The 15,982-nt window shown below is 40.6% G+C and overlaps 1 protein-coding gene across 1 annotated transcript in view; it reads right to left on the bottom strand.

The window, feature by feature from the left end:
- DPP9 (dipeptidyl peptidase 9) overlaps positions 1 to 15,982 on the bottom strand; it is a 1,882,741-nt gene that overhangs the window by 610,397 nt on the left and 1,256,362 nt on the right. The gene's annotated exons all lie outside the window — the stretch shown is intronic.

Here is a 15,982-nt window from a genome sequence, read left to right as displayed (position 1 = left end):
TAGAGACGTGGTTTTGTGAAGATTTGTATAGTGAAAAGTAGGGGTCCTCGGATTGCTCCTTGGGGTACTCCTAGTTTTACACGAAGTAGGAGGGAAAGGGAGTTTTTCCACTGAACAGCTTGTTGGTTTTGGGAGAGTCTTGAAGCCATAATAGAGTGGGGGTAGTTGGTTTTAATTCTGAGAGTGATGTTAGAAGCTTTGTATGGGAGACTGCATCAAACGCCTTTGATATGTCAAGGAAAACTACAGACACTAGTTGGCCGTTGTTGCGCTGTATATTTACCATACTTAGTTTTAATAAATAAAAAGTTCACAATAAATGGGGAAAGGTGTTCTTTACTGGAAGCCTGAAATACAGATTCCCTCTTCATGTGATAGTTTACATGCCTGTCCTGAACTAGACTGCAGCTTTCAAAAAATCAGAAAGGGTAAAAATCTGTACTGTGAGGCTAGGATAACTGAAAACCATATCAAAATATACCTGAAATAACTGACACCCGGACATCTAATACAGAAAACAAATCTCTGGACTTGAATGGAAACTTTTTTTATAATAAGCTCCATGAAAGAGCTTTCAGAAAGCTTCTAGGACCTCCAGAAATTAATATGACCAGTGGATGGATTGGTACTACCTAAAGAATCAATCCACTTGGTTTATAAGTTGCTGGACTACGGCTCTGGTAATACTGACTAGTCAACACTGACCTCAGCTCCTAAACAAAGGCTGAACTTGAGGGGGTCCTGGATCATTATCTAATTGTTTCAATCATACTTGGAGGGGCCCATGCTTCCTAAGACAAATTTTACCTCATCTGCAACTAGTACAGTTTCTCCTAAAAGCAATTAACTATAGAAATCAAAGACTAGGACTGCCAATTACATCCATTTCTAATTGTCAGCATACTATTTTTATAAGGGGAGACAAGCAAAGCCCTCAATACCCCTGCCTATTTGTTAAATTCTGCAAAAACGTGGGGCACTGACCATGCCCTTTACAAACACAGTATGATGGAAAATACAAAACGGAGAAAAGAAATAGTGGCCATTACCTAAAAAAGGCCAACTACTGTAATTTACAGAAAATGTATGGCAGCTGAATAGAGAGAGTGGGGCAGCAGGTTAACACTTTGCCCTAAATGGGTACTTCTCATGGCTTTCGATTAATGCATGCTAGGAAGAGGACTGAATTGTGTAAACAGCAAGAAATAAATTGGGCCTGATGGTACATGCAAGACCCCAAACCCTAGTATGGGGTTTCTATGGTAGATCAAAATTTGTGACATTACCAATGTGAAACTAAAATTTACAAAAGAGGATATCAGGTGGAAGCATCCAAGTGCTTCATCTTATGGAAAGTGCATCTCAATTTAAGATGACCAAGTTTTATTCAAGGAAAAAGTGAAAAAGAAAATGCCTGTCCTACCCTCCCCTGTAATTTTACAGAGCTAATATGATATTATATACGCAATGTTTTTCTGTACATCTAACAGCTTTGCAAGCTCCCTAAATAAATGTATGGATTGATATACTACAAACTCTGGTGCTATTTTCATCAGGGGAAAAAAATGCATGTTCATCATGGAAAGTTAACGTTCAAAGCTTGCTTCTTTACAAAGAAATGCTTCCATATTTGACACACAGCTTGTGAACAAAATGACCAATGAGTTTATAACACTGATATACAATAGCAAACTGTGGGCCTGAAATAGCAATTTAACTCTAGTAAAGTTGCAAAGGAAAAGGGTTCTATCCTCAGAGATTCAGATGCAACATACCTCTTAATACTAAGTATTTATAGCTGGAAAGCAGGCAATCATAAATGCAAACTACATGACTTGTACATGCTCCAGGAGGATTCTACTTTAACTACTTGGGCTATAAAATTCAGAATGGAGTACACATGCTGCTGTGGAACACAAACAAGAATACCATAAGGAAGTCACTTCATGGAGGTAAGGTAATGCTCCTTAGATGCAAAACTCTGACTTGACATTTCTGGAAACAACTTCTGAAGAAATTTCAGTAGAAAAGGTGACTATACACTGCCACAATTTTATAGTTATCAGGCAACTATACTAAAACCACCATTATAAATCCTGACAAATGAGCATTTTTGTGTGTGACAATACTGTACCAGGTTAACCTGTGGCAATCTTCAAATGAACACTAATGAAATCTTCCAGGAAAAAAAGACTAAAGCTCTGATGCAAGAAAATTTTGAGCAGTTTTTGAGGTTGCTCAATTTCATATTCTGTGGCAACCCATGACACACTAATTATTTATGCAGTAAATTTTTATTACCAGAATTTTCATTTCATTCTCACTGTTTGAAAATCAAGTTTGACAAAATGTACTACATAATTTCTAATACTGCCAAAATGTAAAACTTATTGGCAACTTAAGTAAATCACTTTCTATATAATGTTACCCATTTTACCAAGCTCAAGTTAAATTCATTCCACAGACTAACCTGTTTCACATTTTGTGTGACAAATCATAGCTCATCACTGCAATACTCCATAGAAATGATGTGGAATTACTTGTATTTTTTGTGTACTGCACTACCTATGAACTGAGTAGTGGCCAACAAAGGGCTAGGACTAGTCAATTTACTTGGTTTACAGAAAAGAAGACATTTGGCAGTGATTTGGAGAATGCAAATGAGTGCCTTAACGCTGGAAACATGCGTATAGTTCAGATAGCCCTAACACTAATTTACTACAACAATTTCTAAGGTTGGACTTCCAAGTTAGCTGCACAATGACCAACAGTTTTTTTTCAAAGATCTCCAAATATGAAAACTGCAACTATAACAAAAAGCTCCTAAAGCAAACAAACTGGATAAAATCAGTTACTGGCATATAATCATACTGAATGCCACCAAAGAAGAAATATGGAGAAAGTAACAGAAAATCAACTAGAAAAAGGAAAACTGACTGAGAAATATCTTGCAATATCCAGAAAAAAGTCTTGCCATTGGTACAAGAGATGGCTTCCAGTAATTTGAAGGAAAAATGAAATCATTCACTCAGAGATGCTTACGAGTGAAGTACTGAATGAATATATGCAGTCAAACAAAAGAAGGCTGAGCTCAGATGTACTGATAAAACTGCAAAAACAAAGAATGAAATAAAGAAAAGGATGACTGAGCATTAATATTTTAAGAGCAGTTTCAAAAAACAGAGCTAGAAGACAGCAAAACTAGAGTGATTATCCGTTGTACCAGAGAAACTGGAAGGAACAGACAATTTTATGGAAGTACAGACAAGCAACTGGACTCATGTTCCCCCAGCAAGATTTGTTACTTGAAAGTTCACATTGTGTGTATGCTTTCAACCTTGTCAAAAGTCGGCACTGAAGGCCTGCAGCATACCAACAGAAAAAGATGCTCTTGACAAAACTGTGGCAAAGAAAAGTATCAAAAACTAAAGAATGTGTTTGTGGAAAATTATTACTCTACAGCAAGCAGAGAGAAAACAAGTATATTCTAGAAATAAAGGAATGTTGACAGGCAAGTGTTAAATACAAGATGTTGTATACAACTGTCTTCAGAATACTTTTTTCCTGGAGGATCAAACATTTTTGATGAACAGGTTAAGGAAATAAAACAGCCAACAAACAGCCTGTAAGCAGAATAAGACACTGCTTCTCATTCTTCTGAAAAAAGCCTGTACAGAGACAATGCCTTTGAAATCTTTTCCCGTTCAAAAAGAAAATGCTAGAGTAAAAGAAAAAAAGCAAAGCAGCAAGACTAGAAAAGTCAGGACAGTTTTGGATTTAAACCAAAAACTGGTGCTGGGAGATGAAGAGGACACTGAGAAATTACAATAAATGCACATCCAGTCAGCGGCACAACAGGTAGCACATTCACCTTTGGTGCAGAAAGCTGTAGGTTATATTCCCACACCAGGGAGTTCAACTACTGACACAGCAGTGCAGGATAAGGTGAGTACTGCACTCCTAAATGTGCTTACTTCAGATGAAACATTAAACCGAGGCCCCATCTGCTTGAGTTGGTAGTAGCTCAGGTGGATGTAAAATATTTCATGGGACCTATCGACAAGAGTAGGGATCCTTTATTTATACATATTTACAAATATACAAATATATAGATATACAAAAATATATTTACATATTCACAAATTTTGCTTATCATACTAAATATTCATCCCTACTCGACTCCCAACTCCTTTTTCCATAACCATCTGATTTTACTTAATATTGCTTCTAAAATCCATTTACCATTAAACAATTTCATTTATCCTTTCATTCCCTATAACCTATATGACAAAAAGAACAGTTGTGTACACTTACCATATATGTAAATGTTAGAGTGTATTCACTACTGCAGTCATCTGTGGGTTATCCCTGCTGTACTAGCATCGGCCGGCCCGAATACTAGAGTTAGTGTTTTGTTTTGCGTCGGCTGCAGTCGGACTTTAGGTCACCAGTGCTATAAAGCAAGGTAACCGACAGCATTACATCAGTTTTTCATGCCCTAACCCATCAGAAGCATAAGGAAATAAGGTAAAGTGGTCCTGGTGGCTGTAGGCCACCGTGATAAGCTTATGTCCCCCTAGGGAAAGAGGATATAAGGGGATGGAAGGAGGGAAACCAGGACTGCAACAGTGAATACACTCGAGCATCTACATTTATGATAAGTGTACACAACTTTACTATGTTCTTTGTGTTTCACTGTTGCAGTCATCACCTGTGGGAGGATTCCCAAAGCTGAGGAGAGGGGTGGAAGGATAGGTCTGAGCCCTAGGCATGGGTCAGCAAGCCCTGCAGAGGCAAACCCTGCCCAAGACTTAGAAAAAAGAGGTAGGTGGTAATGCTTTGTAAAGGTATGGACAGAGGTCCAGGTGGCAGCTTCCAAGATGTCCCTGGTGGGGATTCCTCTGAGGAAGGCTGTGGAAGTGAAGGCTGCCCTAGTGGAATGGGTACAACTAGACCTAGGGGGGTTCCCATGTAGTCTGTAGCAGAAATGGATACAGTCTGATATCCATTTGGAAATGGTTTGCTTGGAAATAGGCTTCCCCTCTGGCCCTGGGGCAAAGCTGACAAGCAGCTGGTCTGTTTTTCTGAAGAGTTTATTATGGTCCATATAGTATCGGAGTTGTCTGTGCACGTCTAGCAAATGGAGAATTCTTGCCCCTTTGTTTTGAGGGTTGGGAAAGAAGGTGGGTAGGTGTAAGGCCTGGTTTAGGGTCACATCAGATACTACCTTGGGCATAAAGGAGGGGTTAGTCCTCAGGGAGACCCTGTCTGCATTAAAAATGATTAAGGGCTCAACAGCCATGAGTGCCTGAAGTTCTGAAACCCTTCTGGCTGAGGTGATAGCTAGTACGAAGGCAGTCTTCCAGGAGGGGTATTACAATTCTGTTGAAGCAGCATGTTCAAAAGGAGGTAATGTTAGTTTTTCTAAAACATAATTCAGGTCCCAGGCTGGCGTGGGAGGACTTCTGGGAGGTCTGATATTAGAAGCCCCTCTGAGGAATTGATTAATCAAAGGATGAGAGAAGTGGGTAGGTCTGAATGGCTGAGGCATGGATTTTAATAGAAGAGAAGGAGAGGCCATTTTTGAGCAACTTGGCTAGGTAATCCAAGATGAGGGATGGAAGGAAGTGAGGTACTGACCCCTCTGGACCGGCTCCAGGAACAGAATCTTTTCCATTTCCCTGTGCAAGATTTTCTGGTGCTGGGCCTTCTGCCCTCTGTGATCATGCCTAGGACCTGCTTGCTTAACAGGGACTCCTTGTTAGCTTTTAAAGTATAAGCCATGCTGAAAGATTGAGAGTCTGCAAGTCTGGGTGCAGTACCCCCCCACCTAGGTCAAGAGGTCTGAGATCAGGGGAAGCTGCTTGAGGGGCTGTAAAGTCAGGCTGCACAGTAAGGGGTACCAATGCTGTCTGGGCCAATCTGGAGCAAGGAGGATGGCCCTTGATCTCTCCTCCCCTATTCTGATCAGTACCTTGGGAATAAGAGGTAGAGGAGGGAACGTGTACACAAAGAGGGAGTTCCAGGGGAAGTTCAAGGCATCCACCTTACACGCTAGGGGGTGATACTCCCTCGTACAGAACTTTTGTAACTGGTGGTTGAGGTGAGAAGCAAAGCGATCCACCTCTGGAATCCCCCACTCATGAGTGATTTGCAGAAAGATTTCCCTGTGGAGCTGCCATTTGTGGGGGTCCAGTAAGTTTCTGCTTAGGTGGTCTGCAAGGGTGTTGTTGACCCTGGTAGGTATTGGGCAACTAGGTATACATAGACCCATGGAGGTGGCTGTCAGCCATAGGTTCATGGATAGCCTGTACAGAGGGCAAGATTGCTGCCCCCCCCCCCCCGGTTTGCTGATATACCACATTACTGTGGCATTGTCTGTTTTGATAAGGAGAACCCCTGGCCTGAGATGGAGTTAGGATGTCACAGCCTTTTGTACTATCATTTCTTTGATTGATGTGTAAGGGAAGGTGCTGGGCATCCCGACGACCTTGGGTACACCTGCCTGCTAGTTGAGCGCCCCAAGCAATGTCTGAGGCATCGGTGGTGATGGTCTGGCCGGTAGGGCAGGGGATGAAAGGAAGACCCTTGTTCTTGGCAAAGGCCTCTGCCTACCAGAGAAACTCGGCCATTATACATGTGATCAGAGGGAGAGACATCTCTACATACAGAGTGCTGACACCAAAGGTTATTTAGATACCACTGAAGTTTCCTCATGTGAAGCTTGGCCATAGGAATTAGAAGGATGCAAGATGCCATGTACCCCAGAGCTTGCAGGAACTTCCTCTCAGTGAGGTGACTTCTGGAGGCCAGCTGGGAAAAGTAGAGAGGCAGGAAGCTCTGCTTTTCTGGGGATAGGAAGGCCATTTGGGATGATGTGTCTAGCAGAACTCCCAAGAAAATGATCTTCCTGGTGGGAGTTTGCTTTAATTTCTTCTTGTTGATGGTGAACCCTAGGGAAGTTGAGAGGGATTTGACAAAAAGAAGGTCCCAGAGCAGCTTTTCTTTGCACTCTGCCTGAATGAGGCAGTCATCCAGGTAAGGGTAAATATTTATATTTCTCTGTCTGCAAAATGCTATGGCCAGGGCTGAGCATTTGGTGAATACTCTGAGTGCAGTAGATATGCCAAAGGGCAGTGCAGAGAACTGAAAGGGTTATGATCTTGCTCGGAAGCACAGTAATTTCCTGCAGGATTCCCTTATGGGGATGTGGAAGTAGGCATATTTTATGTCTAAGGTCACTAGACAGGAATTTTTGTCAGCAAAGGCAGCAGCTGCTGCAAAGTTTACATTTTGGATCTTGGGACCACCAAGGTGGTGTTCAGAATGGATAGATCCGGGATGGGGCGCAGACTGCCCTATTTTCTGGGAACAAGGAATAGTCTGGAATAAAAGAAGTTTCCTGTTTGTTCTGAAGAAACAGGTTCCACTGCTCCCTGGGATATGAGTGTTTGAACCCGTTTTATTGCCTCTGCCTACTGATTTAGAGGTAAGTCTGGGTACCTTCTTGGAATTGGGAGTTCACTGAAGGAGAATTTGTATCCCTGAAAAATTATCTTTAAGACCCACTGGTCCTTTGTTACAGAGAGCCAAGTTTCTTTGGAGAGAGAGAGCCTTCCTTCTAGCTTGTGGTGAATGAAGGGAGGGAGTCATTGTGAGTTTTTGCCATAGAAGAGTGGCTTAGAACTCCTTGCCTTCGGTGCAAAGAGGTCCACTGTTTGCTTCTCTGCTGGCCCTGGAATAGGGGCCTGGATGGTGTGTCCCTGCAGGGCTTACCTTTGCCCTGTCTGCTTGGTGCAGGGAAGGACCAGTGCTTAGAGGGAAGTTCCTGCTGAACCTGGGAGGTTGAACCTGAAATAAATATTTTACTGTTCGCATAGATTTTGCTTTATCTTCCATCTTTTTAAGCACCTCTTGGTTTTACTCCAAACAAGCTGTCCTTATCCAGGGGTGCGTCAATAAATTTAGACTTACCATGATCAGGGAGAGGTTGTTCTTTCAGCCATGCATGTCTCCTAATGACAGATCCTGACACTACTGCCCTGCTAGAGGCTTCTAGGGCATCATATCCACAGTGCAATGAGTGTTTGGCCACTTGACAAGCAGAGTGCAGTAAATCTGCTCTTTCAAATTGGCACAGTCAGGAAAGGTAGAAATCTTTTGTTTCATTGACTGGCAATCCTGTTCTGGCAACAATCCAACCCATCATGTACACCTTCATGGCTTCACCCAACTAGTCCAGTCACCAACAAGGATAAATAAAAACTCCAGCAAGCACACTACCCTGGATTGGATACTAGTCAGTAAGAACCCCCAGTCATATATAACAGGCCGCTTATCAGATAGCCTCAGTGATCACTCCCCAACATTCCTACTCAAAAAATACCTGTACCAAGCTAAACCTGTCATCTATCGTCAAATACGTAAAAAAATAAACTTTAACCCACTCACATTCATCTCATCCCTCAAAGAATGTAACTGGCATGCTCTAAAGTACCTCAGTCTAGATGACGCAGTTGAATTTTTTAATACTACCTTCCTGAACATCCTTAATTACCATGCCCCCATAAGATTTTCCAGAAGCAAAGCACAACCCTCCCCATGGCTACAGAAAACCACTAAGTCAGAAATGAAAAACAGGGATAAAGCCTGGGAGCACTGGCGCAAAACCAAAACCTCCGCAGCTAGACAGAAATTCCTAGAACTACGCAATAGAGTCAAAAAGCTAATAAAACGGGACAAATTCCAATACTACCAGTCTGCCCTAGACTCCTCACAACACAGCCCCAAACAATTCTGGTCCTCCATAAACTCCATCCTCCACCCAGGTCAAGTCAGTACCCCTCCTCCTAACATCCCTCACTCCTCAGAAAATATTGCTACCTCATTCAACACACACTTCACCCAAACCATACTATCACTAGCTAAACACAACCCCCCTCCCCTCCAATCCACACCTTCAACTAGTAATCTCCCCACTGCCTTCTCTTTTTCTCCTGTACCTACCTCCAACATAAAAAAACTCTTAACTAAACTTAAACCCACCAAATTAGCAGCAGACAACCTCCCAAGTGAATACCTACAAATCGCAGCTGATGCTCTGGCCTACCCAGTATCCATCTTGATTAACCGATCTCTGTCAAAGTTACGGTCCCACATTGTGGAAAGTCTCACATATAATTCCCCTCCACAAAGGCGGACCCTCTGCAGAAGTAACCAATTACCGCCCCATAGCTATTCTCTCTCCACTCTCCAAAATACGAGAGAGATGCATACACTCTCAGGTCTCACACTACCTCCTTACTAACAACCTCCTTTCCAGTACTCAGCATGGTTTCCGACCAAACCATAGCACCACCACTGCCTTACTCTCCTTTACTAACACTATCCTTCAGCATAAAAACAATGGCTATCTCTCCTCTGCTACTTTCCTAGACATATCTAAAGCTTTTGACATGGTCCCACACAAACAACTTATCTCTGTCCTCAATAACCTATCCTTCTCACAGTCAGTCACCAACTGGTTTCAGAGTTACCTGTCTGACCGCCAACAATCCGTTGTATGGCAGAATGACACATCTCCCCAACTACCTGTCTCCATAGGGGTTCCCCAAGGATCCATCCTTGGACCCCTACTTTTCTCTGTTTACACCAATAATCTAGCCTCTGCCACCAAACATGGCACACTCATCCAATACGCAGATGACTCAACCATCATCTGCTCAGCTCAGTCCCTACCCAAACTGCAAAAAGTCACACAGGAAGCCTTTTCCTCTGTTGAAACATGGTTATCCGATGCCCAATTAATACTCAACCCAAACAAAACTAAACTACTCATCTTCCAACCCACCAAACATACTCAAAACAACTCTCACTTTAACATCACAGCAAAAGACAACACCACTATATACCCAACTGAACACACCAAATTGCTAGGAGTGGAAATAGACAAACTAAAATTTGACATTCACATATCCATGACCATAAAAAAGTCCACAAAAAACTAGGAGCATTATACAGAAATAAACAATTTCTCACCAAAGCAGCAAAGATTTCAATAGCAAATTCCCACCTTATCTCCACCCTACTTTATGCCTCTCCAGTATATACCAACCTAAGGCAATGTGATCTAAACAAGCTAGAGACCTGCTACAACAAAATCGCCAAATTCGCCACAGGGGCATCCTACCGTAGTCACCACTGTCTCTCAGTTGCTGAACTGGGCTGGCTTGAACTCCTTCAGTGGTATCAACTCTCACTCGCCCACAAACTAGTAAACCATCCACTAAATGTCCGATCCCTCCAGAATCTACTCCAACCCTATCGCACCACCAGACCAATAAGATCCAGCAACAAAAATCACTTGCAGATCACTAAAGCCAATAACTCTGCTGGTGAAGCACTATTCTCTTGCACCATAGCCAAATTATGGAACTCACTCCCACCCACAATTACCTCCGTACCATCATGCACCAACTTCAAAACTTTATTAAAAGCGCACCTAAAAACATGCTGGCTATGCCCTTGCAACTCCCACTCTAATATCCAACCCCATCCAACTACTACCTTTCTTTCACCTCCACTAACTACCTTGATGATAGCAAGCTCAGATGCTCATAAGCCTAGTACTTATTATACAGCAGGAACTTCTCATTGTTACATTTGTTAATGCCTGTTATGTGCTTCACAGATAAAGATTCTAGTTGTCTACTGATGTACTATGTTCTTCATCTGTAAATATGTTGTAAGTAATTTCTATGTTAAATTGTTAATCGCTATGTAATCCAATGTAACTACTGTCTGTTTATTTTACTGTGGAGCTTTTCTCCCCGGGCCTCTGCTGAAAATGGACCCACGTCCAGTCGGACACTCCCGGTCAACAAATTTAAATTAAATAAATAAATAATAGTTCCAAAGTGTGTTGTTGATATTTTAACATATGGAACTGATAGCCGAGTGTTCTGATAGCTAAGGTTGCAGAGGTGTATACTTTTTTACCCCATCTGTCTAGAGCTCTGGAATCCTTGTCAGAATGAATAGGATTCTTGGCAGAACTAGTCTTGGTTCCTTTAGGTCCCCATGTAATGACCTCGGGGTCTGCAGCGGGATTTGAGTTTGAGCAGGGTTTGAATCTCACAAGGGATAACTGGCTAAGCTTAAAATGGCTCACAAGGGCAGTTAGCTTAGTACTAAACTATGAACCTATGAGAGAATCCGTTGGTCTAAGAGAAACGGTAGTCGGATGAGAAGACGTCATTTTTTGTCTAGATTCGGTAATGCGAAAGGCCTCCTCAGAAGCCTGCATCGTGGCTCTGGACCCAACCGAGGCAGAGACCGCCAAAGGCTCGGAAGACAAAGAAGATTTCTGTGGCATACCGGATTCCGAAAGGGTTTCAGTAGAGGCCTGCATAGATATCGAATCGGTCATCAGGGGCTGCGAAAGCGTCTCACTGAATTTCAGAGAACTGAACACCTGCTTAGTGGTAGAGTCGTCTGAAGGCTTAGCCTTGTGAGGTCTGTCTCTATTTTTATCTCCGTGTTTTTTCAGAATGTCCACGGATTGTTGGCTGACAGACACCATATCGAAATGCGAAGACGGAACACGAAAATAACTGTCTACAATAAGAGCTCTACGGCGAATGGTTCTCGCATTGGAGAGGGCACAGAATTGGCAATGGGGGATGTCGTGGTCTGGGCCTAAACAAGTGACACAGTAAGAATGGAAGTCTCTGTGTGGGATCTGCTTTCCACAGGCGAGACAATTGTTAAAATTTTCGGACATCGGTTAGTGCAAGAATGCTATGGGCTGCACGGCAAGAAAGACTGATGTAATGACGTCAGCTGCCTTGCTTTATAGCACTGACTACCTGACATCAGACTACAGGCGACTGTAGCCGATTCAAAGAAACATTGACTGGTATTCGGGCCGAACGAGGGCTAACACAGCAGGGATAACCCACGGGTGATGACTGCAACAGTGAAACCCGAAGAACATCATATCTATTCTTTTAACCATCTTTATTTCTTCTATTCTTATAATAGCCATATTTAATCATATTCATGTTTATTTTATCCACTTTTTATACCTTGGAAAAAATCTTCACATAGTTTCTGCTACAACTTTTTACTCTTACATTTCAAAAACACATGTTCAATATTCTATCACTTTTTATACGACACATTTCTTTTTTAGTGATCTATTACCAGCCAACAGAAAAATAGCTTGACATTCTACTTTATTACATCATTTGCTTCTTATTACAACTTTAATGTTTTCATCTGCTAGATTTTCCCATGGTTTTACATAATGTTTTACCATTACATTTGCATACCATATTTTTCTTTTCTATATCAACTTTTATTTTCCACAAAAATATTTTTCTTGCCAACATTTTACTTTATCTATACACTCACTTTTACTCTTTACCATACCTCACTTTATCACACTTGCATTTATACAATTTTACTACTCTTGCATTTTCATTTACCTGCTTTAACACTTTGCACAAAATGAAGCAGCATATACCACTGGGTTAATTAACCATAAACTTTTCATCTTTATTTACATATAAAACTTTTCTTGTTACTGAGTTTAATCTAGAACTCCATATAAATGAAAAAAAATCTGCAATAATTCCCTTTCATATACTGCTGGCATCATGAACATGCTTGCTAAATTTGAACTTTTTCCATCAATAAAAAATGTATCAAAAGTCTTTTTTCTGAACGATAATTTACATGTTCTCCAGAAAAGACTATTTTATTTCTATTGCTTTCCTCACCGAATTCTCCCTACAAATTAATTCACTGTAAAATATATACTATCTGTACTACTTCACTGAAACCTTTACTTTTCTCTTTATTTAAAGCCATCTCTATCACTTCTAGACACGCATTTGTGCAAAGTATTTTATCCAAATGTTTTTTGCAATTATGTTATCTGCATGAATTAACATGAGTGGAATTCTTAACCCATCAGGCATTAAATACTCTGCCTCCTTCGATTTATAATTTATTCTGCATAGTTTCACATTAATAACTAACACTAAGAGTATACCACTCATTCAGCATCCCTTACACCACTCTTCATATGCACCTCTAGGCTTCACCAGCCATTTACAAATTTTTACTTTTATTACTATACACAGACATATATAATTCCTAACCTTCTCATGCATACTCATTACTCATAAGATTTCAAGTCCAGTCATATCAAATGCCTTATCAAGGTCTCCTATCATGATGTTCGCTTATTTTCTGTTCATATCATTCACAATTTCTCTCTCATTAATTTTTGATGACCCTTCCCCCTTTATACTCTATATACTATTTCCATATTTTCTATTTTAGTTTCAAATCTCTTTTGTATTTTTTCATAAAGATCTTATAATTATTATTCAACACTGCCAGTCTCAAGTTTGTCCTCTATCTTCCTTCTTTCATATGAATTTAAGTATTCCACTACATAATACCTTAATTTAGCCATCAATTCAAAATCTTTAAAAACATTTTTTTTTTGCTAATGCATTACATTTGTATACATTTCATACCCTATTCCAGCTGGTCCTGCAGCCAATCTATAGTTACTTGATGTAATACTTTACCTAGCTTCTATAAAGAAAGCTCCTTTTCTGACTCCTTATTCTCTTAACCTTTTTTTTTTTTTACTTTACATGTTATGTTCACTAGCTTCTTTTTACTTTTAAACATTTCTTGTACATATTTTACTACACTATTCATAACATTTTAGAATTCTACTACTATTGCATTTTCTATTACACTACCATCTTCCCTGACTAATCTGCTTACGTAACTCAATACTTCTCTTTCCTTGTAAAAAATTTGCTTAAATTTCAATTCTTGTATTTCTTCTTTTATCATTCTTTTGTCAAAGTACTATCATGTTCTAAAGCTTCCAATGCATCGTTACATGTTCTTACATATTTTTCTCTCTACTTCTCACATCCTATTGCCAATATAAAAAAAAAACATTTTTATATTTATCCTTAAGTATCATTCACCATTCAGACTAATTTTTATAATTTGTTTTCGCAGTAATATGATCTTTCCATAATATATTACCATCATCTCTCCATCCTCATTTCACACCTTCTAATTTCTCCTTTTTATTCCTTAGTCTATTTTTATATATTTCTTAATTTAATTTCTCTCTAACCACCTTGCAAATCCATTCAACTACCTCTCCTTCTCCTATAACTAAACCTTCTGATACTATCATGTTTGGTATGTATAATTTTTCTCTACTTTTAACAAAATATTACAATTCTATCCAACAGTACATAAAAGCCCCTTTTATTATAAACTTCTGCAGTGTCCAGTATTTGTTTACATAAAGCTTTCACATTTCTTTTCAATGTTCCTCTTTCCAATTGTCTGAAATTGTACATTAATTTTTTTTGTTTACCTGTTAAATGTTTTTATCATAAAGATTCTAAGACTTGACTTACAGTCTGTCAGTCTTTCATATTCTCCAAGAAAACTTTGCATTGAAAAAAAATCTTAAATTTTTATGTCACAAAATGTTAGTTAAGAATAAATGCTCTTACCTAATGTGCTTTTATCCAAAGAAAGTACTGTTGTATAAATTCTTACCATAACTTCAGAATTCCTTCTCTTCTATATGCTGCTGTATTCATAACACATGGGAGTATGCCTCTGGTCGACTCTTGTATGTCCGGCCATTTTACAAAAGATAGATGCTACCGCTAGGGTGCATGTGATGTCCCGCGTCTCTCTGTGGACTTTGGCCATAGAGAGATGTCTGGTACAAAACGGATGTCAGCACACACCTTCCTCAGAACTGAATGCCATCGGAATCAGTGACTACAGAGTGGGTACTCAGGAGGTCAGACAAGTACAAGGGGGAAGGCAGGGTGGAAAACTATACAGCAGCATATAAAAGAGAAGGAATTGTAAAGTTATGGTAAGAATTTACACAATACTATTGTCCTATTCATATGCTGCTGTATTCTAAACACAAGGGAGAGTGCAAATGTTCCTGCATTAAGAAATGGGTGGAGGAACAGAAGTACTTTCCACAAACCTATGAAGGATGGCTCTGGCAAACCCTGCTCTGGCCCTAGACACAACGTCCAACTTGTAGTGTTTGGTAAAGGTATGGACTGAGGATCATGTAGCTGCTTCTAAAATGGCAGCTGTGTCCAGACCCTTGAAAAAGGCTCCAGACAAGGACCATGCCCTAGTGGAGTGCACCTTTACTGGGAAGAGAAGCCTTCTTCCATGGGCAGTACAACAGAAGGTGATAGTTCTGGATATCCAAGAGGATATGGTTTGCTTGGAAACAGGGTGCCCCAAGGCTCTTGGGTGGTAAAATACAAAAAGCCTGTCTGACTTTCGGTAGGGTTTGGTCTCAGCCAGATAGTATCAAAGTTGTCTGTTAACATCTAGAGTATGCAGTATCCTTTCAGATGGGTTATGGGGTGAAGGGAAGAAAGTGAGTGGACTGATGGCCCGACTGACAGCTCACTGACTACTTTGGGCATAAAGGTAGGGTTGGTGCGCAAATACACCCTGCCTTTGTGGAACAGTAAAAGGATGGGAACCCATAAGGGCTTGTAGTTCTGAGACACTTCTGGCCGAAGTAATGGCCATCAAGAGTGGGGTTTTCCATGTACAATGTTGGAGAGAACACTGTCTTTGGCTGGCTCAAAGGGTGGCAGTGCCAATTTCTCCAGTACAAAGTGAAGATCCCCAGAAGGCGGGATGTGCTTCCTTGGGGAGTCTGAGGTGCAGAACCCCTTTCAGGAAGGGTTTAACTTCCAGCCTAGAAGCTAAAGGATGAGTGAGAGGCAGGCACGCATGCTGAGACTGCAGATAAGTGGGTCTTGGAGGAATAACATAGTCCAGACTTCATCAATTCATAAAGGTAAGACAGGACCATGGGGGGGTTCTACTACCACTGGCTGTGAGTTGCGTTTCTAACACCAGGCAGAAAATCTCT

Source organism: Protopterus annectens, chromosome 13.part0 (genome assembly GCF_019279795.1).
Source record: "Protopterus annectens isolate FY-2018-M chromosome 13.part0, PAN1.0, whole genome shotgun sequence".
Taxonomy (NCBI): Eukaryota; Metazoa; Chordata; order Ceratodontiformes; family Protopteridae; genus Protopterus; species Protopterus annectens.
The sequence above is the reverse complement of the archived record's forward strand: the minus strand, read 5'-3'. Positions and strand labels throughout refer to the sequence as shown.